Here is an 11,202-nt window from a genome sequence, read left to right as displayed (position 1 = left end):
AATTTGGGATTGATGGGATTGACTCCCTTTTGGAGCCAGCCTCTAGCGGCCAGTCAATGAATTGCAGTTTTAGTCATTTTCATGTTGGTTTCACAAGAGAGAGTGGGAGGTTCCCGCTTGTTTAAAGCACTTTGCCGCCAGTAGTGATGGAAAAAACTAAGCTTTTCGAAGCATTGAATCAACTAAACATTTTGGTTACGTATGTAACCACGGTTCCCTGAATAGGGAATGAGATGCTGCGGTGACATCAACGTATGGGAACACCTCTTGGTGTGACGAATGTCTGAAGCCCTGTACCATCCCGCTAATCTTATTGGCCAAATAGCGCTTGGCGCCCCCTTATCCATGCGTAAGCATAGTATACCTGCGTGCTGCGCGCTATTACACTCAGATTTCATGATAATTAGGAAACGCTATCAAGGAGCGGAATTGCCCGAACCGCAGCATCTCATTCCGTATTCATGGAACCGTGGTTATATACATAACTGAGATGTACCCTCTCATTGGTCACTTCGATGCTGCGGTGACGTCACTGTATGGGAACCCTATACCATCACACCTGACGTACCGTAGATAGCTGGTATCCGATGAAAGCATCTGCTCAAGCGAAGAGAACCTGGGAGCCAGAAGCCATCCTCACATCCAGGCTGTAAAAACTTGACAAAAGTGCTCGGTGGGGACCATCCTGTCACAGCACAAATATAATGCATAGAACATCCACTAAGGAAGGCTTGCGATGAAGCCATTGCCCTCATGTAATGAGCTCGAATTCCCAAGTCCGAATCGAACCCGCATGCCTCATATGCTAAGTATATAGCCTCCACCAGCCACTGGGACATGCATTGCTTTGTGACAGCACAACCTTATTTTTACTCCCAAAACAAAGAAACAGCTGGTCGGACTCATGCCATCGGGCTGTATGATCAACATAGATCTTCAGCGCCCTACAGGAAAAAGGCTTAGATCTCCTAACCCTGTCTCCATGGGGAAGAAAGCCTCCAAGACTACTGCTGGAAGCGAAAAAGATTTGAAGCGACCTTAGGGACATAGTCAGGCCTTGGTAGCTGCAAACCTTCACAAATTCTGGTGCAAAATCCATGCACGAAGGTGAAATAGACAGAGCTTATAAATCCCCAACTCTCTTGAGGGAAGAGAGCTAACAGTAGGACTGTCTTCAGAGTCAGGATTGTTTTTTTGTTTTTTTTTCTTTTTTTGACATAGTTTCCAAGGGCTCAAACAGATGTCCTGATAATCTTCATAATACATCCCATGATGGAACTCGTGCAGGGTGGAAAGGCCGTTGCCATCACGGACCCTGCATAAATCGAGAGACCAAGGAATGTTTGCCCAAGACCAGGACAAATGAACTTACTCTGCTCAAAGGCCACGCCCACAGCTTCCATAGATCTAGCCTTGGGTGCCATTCCCCGTGCTTCCAACAGCAAGTCCTGTCTGGGGGGAATTTCCCACGGAGAACCTGCTAACAGACTGAACAGTTCCGCAAACCATGGCTGAGTGGGCCACCACGGAGCTACCAACAATAGTTGTTCCACTCTGTCCAACCCTATTCTGGAAAACACTGCTGGAATTAGCCGATTCAGAGGACAAAGCATACAAAGTTGTTCTAGGCCATTTGTAAGGCAAGGCAAGGCAAGTTTATTTATATAGCACATTTCGTACACAATGGTAATTCAAAGTGCTTTACATAAAAGAAAGTAAAATAATAATGAAGAAAAATAATAACAAGAATAAAACAAGCAATTTAAAAACTTTTAAAATTACTTATTTGAATTGAATTTAAAACAGTTAGAAAATGATTTTACATAAAATAAAATAAAAAACAGTGAAAATATAGTGCAATCAGTTCGGACATTGCACAGTGCTCATTCAATAAATGCACAGCTAAACAGATGAGTTTTAAGTCTAGATTTAAATGTGACTAGTGTTTTAGCACATCTGATCTCTTCTGGAAGCTGATTCCAACTGCGGGCAGCATAGTAACTAAAGGAGGACTCCCCTTGTTTTGTGTGAACCCTTGGTATTTCTAACTGACTCGATCCTAATGATCTGAGTGGTCTGTTAGGCTTATATTCAGTGAGCATATCTGAAATATATTTCGGTCCTAGGTCATTTAGTGACTTATATACGAGTAAAAGTACTTTAAAATCAATCCTAAATGTAACTGGAAGCCAGTGTAAGGACCTGAGGACTGGTGTGATATGCTCAGATTTTCTGGTTCTAGTCAGAATCCTGGCAGCAGCGTTCTGGATGAGCTGCAGCTGTCAAATCGTCTTTTTGGGAAGGCCGTGAGGAGCCCATTACAATAGTCCACCCTGCTGGTGATAAAGGCATGAACAAGTTTCTCCAAGTCTTGGCTGGAAACAAAACATCTAATTCTTGCAATGTTTTTTAAATGATAGTATTCTGATTTAGTTACTGCTTTGACATGACTACTGAAACTAAGGTCTGTCTCCAGAATCACACCAAGATTCCTGACTTGATTTTTAGTTGTTTGACCCCTAGAGTCAAGGTATGCATTCACCTTGAACACTTAATCTTTGTTTCCAAATGCTATGACTTCAGTTTTTTCCTTGTTTAACTGAAGAAAGTTCTGGCACATCCAACTATTAATTTCATCAATGCATTGGCAGAGGGAGTCAATTGGGCTGTAGTAATTTGGAGATAAGGCTAGGTAAATCTGGGTATCATCAGCATAGCTGTGATAGGCAATTTAGTTCTTTCTCCTTATTTGACTTAGTGGGAGCATATTCAGGCTAAACAAGAGTGGTGCAAGAATTGACCCTTGTGGGACTCCGCATGTCATGGACGTCCACTTAGACTTATGCTCTCCTATACTCACATAATAGCCTCTCCCTTCTAAGTATCACCTGAACCATTTGAGTACCATCCCAGAAAGCCCGACCCAGTTTTCCAGTCTCTCTAGTAGTATGTTATGATCGACAGTGTCAAACGCAGCACTGAGATCTAGCAATACCAGCACCGATATTTTGCCAGAGTCACAATTTAAGCGAATATCATTTATTATCTTAATGAGTGCTGTCTCTGTACTGTGATGAGGTCAAAAACCAGATTGAAAATTGTCCAGGTATCCATTTGAGTTTAAGTATTTGTTCAGCTGATTAAAAATGTCCTTTTCTATAATTTTGCCTATAAAAGGAAGATTAGATATTGGTCTAAAATTGCTCAAAATGGTGTTATCAAGATTGCTCTTTTTCAGGAGGGGCTTAACAACTGCAGTTTTTAAGAAGTTTGGAAATGTCCCAGAACGAAGTAAGGCATTCACCACTTCTAAAAGATCTGCTTCTAAGCAGTTAAGCACACTCTTGAAAAAAGATGTGGGAAGTGTGTCAAGATAGCAGGTTGACGATTTTAGGTGCTGCACTATGTCTTCCAGAATTTTGCTATCAATTGCTTTAAAAAATAGACATAGTATCTTTTTGATATTATGGCCTAATCTGTCTGACCTCTGCATTACTTGAGGATGTGCTAATCGCCTTCCTGATATTGATGATCTTCTCAGAAAAAAAGGATGCAAACTCACTGCATTTGCTGTCTGAGAGCATTTCACTGGGAATCTGACGGGGGGGGGGGGGGGGGGGTTGTCAGTCTCTCAACAGTGGCAAAAAGAGTACGAGTGTTATTTAAGTTACTGTATATAAGGTTTGAGAAGACATTCTGTCTAGCTGTGGCTAGTTTCACATTAAAAGCATGAAGGCTGTCTCTATAGATGCTACAGTGAATTTCAAGTTTTGTCTTCCGCCACATCCGCTCTGCTTTTCTGCATTGTCTTTTCATAGTCTGAACTGCTGTTGATCTTCTCCAAACTGATTTCTGTCTGTTTGTTTTCTTACTGACTATTATTGGAGCAATATCATCAATAACATTCTTAACTTTTGAGTTGAAGGAATCAAGGAGAGTATCAACAGAGTCTGCAGAAATGCTTGGTGTTAAAGATATAGCCTCCATAAATAGTACACTTGTGTTCTCGTTAATCCATCTCCTTCTGACAGAGACTGATCTAGATTCAGTTGTAGCAGACATCAAAATATCAAAGAAAATACAGAAGTGATCAGATAGTGCTATGTCCTTAATAACAATGGATGAAATGTTTAGACGCCTACTAATGATTAAGTCTAGAGTGTGTCCACCTTTGTGTGTGGGTCCATGCACATGCTGAGTCAAGTCAAAAGAGTTTAGAACCGTTATCATTTCTTTTGTAGTTTTGTTTTCTGCAATAGCAAAACAGTCAAACTCTGAGGAAATCATTGATAACATTTCTGTGACCTCTTCAACAAAGGCTGGAGAGTATTTTGGAGGCCTGTAAATAATAATAAACAGAATACGTGGAGCACCTTTCAGCACAATCCCTAGATATTCAAAAGACAAGTACTGACCAAATGACACTTGCTTGCATTGATAGACATCTTTAAATAGAGCAGCTACACCCCACCTCTCCTAACAGTCCTGCAGACACTCATGTAAGTGAGGTTAGGAGGGGCTGCTTCATTAAGGACTGTTGCATTGCAGCTGTCTTCAAGCCATGTTTCGTTTAGAAACATAAAATCCAGATTGTTTGTGGTTATAAAGTCATTGATTAGAAATGATTTATTTTTTAGTGAGCGAATGTTTAAAGATGCTAACTTGATGGCTGTGCTTTGTGTCTTTACATCAATTTTAGTTTGATGCATAATAGGCCGCAGATTAGATGAGTTTGCCCTTCGGCTTGAGATGGCCTTAGACTTTCTATCACGTGATAAAACTGAAATAGTGAAAGCTACAGGCACACTGGGTTCCCGCTTGTTCAGTAGTCATTTGTGAATGTTGCTGTTATTATAGCGGGGACCCGACACATATCACTGAGAGCTGCTATCAGTTGTTTTTGGTTCACCTTCAGCAGATAGAGGGTTTGGGCCCTGGCGTTGTGGCAGTGGTCGAAGAGCTCTCGCATTAGCAGGGACCACAGGCTTTGGTGGTTTTGGGGCCTGCCGTTTTTTTGTTGATATCTGTGGGCTTGCAGCAAATGAGTGAGAGAGTTTAGTCCCAGCATACACCAATTCCTCCATTTTCTGTGAAAAGCACAGAAGTGGAGATGCTGGAGAAAGGGATAATGTGTCTGGTGAGATGGGCTGCGTCTCTGGTATTTCCGGTGGCTGTGATATGTTGTACTGGCTTCCCTGGCTGTTTTCCAGAAAGTCGTCCTTGGGTGCTGAATCTTGTAGCTGTTTTGATATATCACAGTCTGTCTGTGAGGAGCTCTGTGGGCAGGGCTCAACTGGGATAGTGTCTATCAGCAGTGCTTGTTTTGGCTGCATGGTGTTATCACTCAACCGGGATAGTGTCTATCAGCAGTGCTTGTTTTGGCTGCATGGTGTTATCAGTGTCCTTGTGGGATATGTCAACCACATGATGACTCGGACCCGGTGTGTGTGTGCTGAATGGATTGACACACTCTGCTGAAGGATGACGGAGGGAAAAGTAGATATTGTCCTTAAACACTCTAGCACCAAGTTTGTTTGGGTGGAGGCAATCCGTTTTAAACAATTGTCTATGGCCCCAGAAAAGATTGAAGCTGTCAATGAAATTCACTCCTTTTATATTACAAGATCTTTGTAGCCATGTGTTCAGCCCAAGCAACCATGAAAACATATTTGTTCCACGTGCTGGGAGTGGTCCACTGATGAACGACTGAACTTTGAGTCTTTGAAGTGTTTCAAAGAGTTCACTGAAGTCCTTCTTAAGGAGTTCTGACTGCTCTTTCCGAATATCATTCTTCCCCACATGGATGATGGTTCGATTTGCAGTCTTGTGCTTCATCAGAATGTTCTGAAGTTCCTTGTTCACATCAGAGACCGTTGCTTGAGGAAGGCAGCATGTTGTTGTAGTCCTGCTACGGATGTTTCTGATAACAGAGTCACTCACTATCAGAGTCCTTGGCTCGGCTGCGCTCTGAGCTGAAAGCCGCTGTCTGCTCGTCCTTGAGCGCCTGTTAGTAGCGATGTTAGCTGCTGGCTGATCAGATCCATGTTTAAATACATTTGGGGATTCCTCACCCACATTTGGGTCTGTTTTGGAAGTCCAGCAAGTAACTTTGTTTCAAGAATCACAATCCTTTGTAGAAGTTTGCAGCAGTTCATGAAACAAGTAGATCCAACAGGAGGCATTTTCTGTCTCTTCTGTTTGAATGTAGGCAGTTGTTTTCCCGTCTCTGGAATGTAAGCTGCTGGCAGTGGGAGGCAAAGTTTTCTTTTTGTAGTATTATTCCAGTCCCAAGGATTTGTGGGCTAGAGCGTCCAGTCCCAGGGGCAATGGGGAGGATATGGAGAAACATAGCAGGCAATGACACAGTCGTGCTCAATGCGAATAAGTTCACTTCTGCCTCTTCATTCGCTTGCCATATATTGCTTACAGTTTGGGGGTGCAACCTCTGTTCCCCTTCCTCCAGGCTCTGTTTTCAGAGCAAATCCGCTCCGAAGTTCAAGTGTTCGGGGACGTGAATCGCTCGGATCGACAGAAATCTGTTCTGAGAACATAGAAGGATGTTCTTCGCCAGCCTGCATAGGGACGTAATCCTCCTTGGTGATTCAAATACGACACAACCGCTGTGTTGTCCATCCTGATTAACACATGATGGCCATTCAGCAGTTTTGAAAATATCGGATAGCTAGAAAGACTGCCAGCAGCTCCAATCTGTTTATGTGCCACCCTCACTGTGCCTCCGTCTAAGTCCTCTGGGCTGGGCATCCTTGACAAACAGCCCCCCAACCTGTCAATGATGCGTCTGTTGTGACAGTCTCGTGGCCAAAACAGACCCCTAATCAAACTCCTTTACAATTAAATTTGGCCAACATCCAAGTCTTTATCGTCAGAACACACCTCTGTGTCACCGAGATCATTTGATGCGGTTAACAATGGGGTGAAATCCTTTGGCATTTCGTCCCTCACTGAAATGGATGCATATGAAGTTAGCCTAAATGATTTACAGGGGACACTGCTGCCATTATACCCAAAAGTCTAAGGCACAAACTCACCGTCACTGAAATGGCGAAGGCATGACATGAAAGACTGAACGCGTGGGGGAGACAATCATGTCCTCATCACGCGAGAGGGGATCAAAACTCTCTTTGGAGATTTGCTAAAAAGCTTGAAAGCATATTAATAAAAGACACACTGGTTGAGTGGAGCCCAAGGAACCAAGTTCTAACCAACTCAAAGAAAGGGAACGAAGCTGAGCACGTAACCGTTATCATACAGGACTTAAAAAAGTGCAGAGTCTTGCGTGCACACTTACCCATTATGTTTGATTTCAGAAAATGTGCAAAGTGCTAGTGTGCGCACTTACCACTTACATGGATTTTAGAAAGTACACAGAGCTTAGTGTGTGTAATTAATTCGTAAGCCCAGGCTGCTTAGATGATTCAGCACGAGATCTCGATGAGAGCGTGCTTGAGTCTGTGATTGTGATAATACCAGCCAATCATCTAGGTAATTTAGCACACGAACGCCCTGGAGACACAATGGGGCCAGAACTGCGTCCATGCATTTCATGAAAGTCCGTGGAGCCAGGGCTAAACTGAAGGGAAGAACACGAAATTGATAAGCTTTGCCCTCTAATCTGAGTAACTTCCTGTGTCTCTTGATGATCTAAATATAAAAGTACAGTATGCATCCATCAGATCGATTGTGACAAACAAATCATTTGGTTGAATCTGAGACGGAATAGAGTTTACCGTCAACATCTTGAATTTGCTCGTCCTGAGTGCAAGATTCAAATGGCGTAAATCCAATATTGGTCCTAAGCTGCCATCTTTTTTTTTTTTTTTTTGGTACAAAAAATATCAGCTGTAAAAACCTGACTCCATCTGAGAAGGTTGTACTTCTTCTATAGCCCCTTTTCTCAGTAGAGATGTCATCGCTTGTCGCAGCACTGTGGTTTCTTCTAAACTCACGATCATGGGAAGAATCCCACGGAAAGGAAGTGGCCTTTTCGAAACTGAATGATGTACTCGTAACAAATTGTGCATAACACCCATTGCAGAATGTAGGGCAAGCGTTCCCACATGGCCCGAAAAAGCTTTAATGGTCTCAAGACCTGCGGCTGTGGTGTCTCCACATGCGTTAGAATTTCCGAGCACGGAAAGCTTGCACTGTCTGTAAGCACAGGAAATGCATATGTCAAGGTTTCTGCGTTTCATTGTATATAATCCTGAAGCGTGTTTACAGCAGGATTTATGCCAACAGGATGCACATCAGGCCCCGCTGCTAGCAAGAAAGTGGCAGCATTCTGGGCCATCATAAAAAGGTCGGTCTTTGCCAGACCCTTGGGCCGTCCCTCGAACTTTGAAGGCTGAAGTGTGCGAGTATCTGAGGGGGCGCTCGGAGTTATAGCTCGGTCCAACGCTGCTTGAAGCGCATTTGTGATGAGACAGTCAATGTTAGAGTCTGGGGACAGCAGTGAGAGGGTTGGATGTACATTAGCAGTCCAACAGTGCTCTCTATTGGAACTTCTGGAGGAACTTCAGAACAGGACAGGAACTTCTGTTAGGAGCCTGGAGGACGATTTTTTTTTTTTTAAGAGATCGGGCTGCATCCTAAAGGAAAGATATATGGTTTTCTTTAATACCAGTGAGGTTGATCCAAAGGTGGCGCTAAACTGTCACCATGGAGAGTCGCAGTCGCCTGACCTGAAGCCGAGTAAAATTTCCATCTGAGATTAGACATGACTCGACACGCCTTTCGAAGGAAGGAGAGGGCGTGACTTCCAGGCCGCGGCCGAGTTTGGCGTGAGATGTTCAGCTAGAGTGTAATCCACCGGCGGCATCGTTGCATTACCGCAGTCTGCCATGTCAGCAATGGTGGCGAAATTGGCGGCCACTGTGTTTGTGATCCACGCTGAATAAAGCTGCTTCCAGGACCGCAAAACCTCTCGGTGGAGGTTCGGGAAGAAGAGCAGTTGCTTACGGGACTGGGCAGGTGCACAACTAGTTAAAAATGGTCATCCAGCTTAGATAAGGATTAGGCCTGGACCACTTTCCAATCCAACCCCAGTTTATCCACCATGCAGGTAACTACACCCAACAGCTCACTGTGGGAAAGGGAGGTGCATCTCTCCTGTCCGCTCGGAGGGAGAGAACCGCATGGGTTGGCCAGAATGTCCTCTGAGTCCGAAGCCATGGCAGACAAATAAATGTTTGTTAAAAGCAACTCTGCTGATTTATCGCACTCGAGTGGGGGAGAGCGAGTGAAGTGAAAAAAACTCCAGTGCAGCACTGTCCTCATAGTACAGGTCGCAAACATTGCCCCAAGCCACCGGGGTTGGATGCAAGGGTGACCTTAGAGAAAATTTTGATTTCCAAGCGCAGAACTTTAGCCGCAGCCTATCACAGTGAGAACATGTAGAGAGGCTGCTAAGCGTATCTCTCATGAGCCCCCCATGATAAACCTCTTACACGTCTCCTTACCTTTTGTTGACTCATTGCATCCATGAAGCAGAGTTGAACACTGCTCGTATAATTTTTGCTGAGAATGCGAGATGCTTTCCTAGGGCACAGAAAATTTGCCTTCCTGAAGGAAATGAAATCTGAGCGAAATAGCGCGCGGCACGCAGGTATACTAGAGTTCTGCAATGGGTCGGGTAAAAGTGGCTGAAACTGCTGGATTTTGGCATTCCTAAAATTATATAATAATACACAGATAATTAACTCCTTACGGGCAACTAGTAGCGTAGATGAAAATATGTGCAAAATTTTTTTATGTCTAAATTACCATGACACATGGCAACAACGATATGACATTTGACCCATCACGTCACCACCACTGCGACAGTGCGACAGCGCTGCTACTTTTCCACAGTTGGATTTGTAATTCAAGAATGGAGAACGCAACTTAAACCTGGGACTGTGGACGATACCCTTTTTCTGCACATCAACCTTAAGGGAAAATAAATGCATAGTTTGTGAGCGACAGGCTCAGGTTGTATTTTTTTCTTGTTCTTTTCTTTTTACTTTTTTTTTCATTAATAGGTCTATTTGCGTATATTTATCAGGTTCCATAGCCTATTAATGTGCCGATGGTAGGGTAGTTGAATGGCGCAAAACAAAGCGTTCATTTCATCATTTCATTAGCACATTGATGACAGTGTCGTGATGTTGAGAGAGGTGCAAGTTAAAAAATGAAGCACTTTAATTGGAATGATTTTAGCATGTGTGATTCATCGCGGGCGTGGATTGGGTAATGGGCCAAAATTTAACAGGTCTGGGCGGGTGCGGATAAAATGTTTATATTATCACAGGTGACGGGTCGGATCTGGTGCTGAACTTTGCGGGTACGGGCGTGCACGGGTCTCCAAAAATTGACCCGTGCAGGAGTCTAAGGTATACTATGCTTACGCATATGTAAGGCGGTCCCAAACACTATTTGGCCAATAAGATTGGCGGGATGGTACAGGTACGGTGGCCGAGACAGCTCACCACGCTGCAACTTAAGAAAACACATGCAAATTGAAAAACATCAGCAAGTGAAGAAAACATCTTCATCAGTTTGACAACACAAGTGTTGCAAATCATCACAACACATGCATATAACGAAATGCTCTGCAAATCATCACGACACTTGCATACAACAAAACGCGCTGCAAATACTTCACAACACATGCATATAGCAAAACGCGCTGCAAATACTTCACAACACATGCATATAGCGAAACGCGCTGCAAATACTTCACAACACATGCATATAGCGAAACGCGCTGCAAATACTTCACAACACATACATAAAGCAAAACGCGCTGCAAATACTTCACAACACATATAAATTAAGAAACACTGCAAAACAACTTGTGTTGTCAAACTGATGAAGATGTTTTCTTCATTTGCTGATGTTTTTTCAATTTGCATGTGTTTTGCACAAGTTGCAGCGTGTTGAGCTGTCTCGGCCACCGTATACAGGGCTTCAGACATTCATCATACCAAGAGGTGTTCCCATATGGTGACGTCCCCGCAGCATTGAAGTGACATATGAAAGGGAACCAATTGCTTCAAGCACTTGAAACAGCACATGCTGGAGACACCTGCTGGTAAAAATTTTGTAAAAGCATCACAAACTCAACTCACCACAAAACAACTGGAAATGTTTTTTTTCTAGAAATACCATTTTTTATATAAATAATAAACACTTAAATACTAT

The sequence above is a fragment of the Carassius carassius genome, chromosome 46 (assembly GCF_963082965.1).
Source record: "Carassius carassius chromosome 46, fCarCar2.1, whole genome shotgun sequence".
In the NCBI taxonomy this organism is placed as follows: Eukaryota; Metazoa; Chordata; class Actinopteri; order Cypriniformes; family Cyprinidae; genus Carassius; species Carassius carassius.
The sequence above is the reverse complement of the archived record's forward strand: the minus strand, read 5'-3'. Positions refer to the sequence as shown.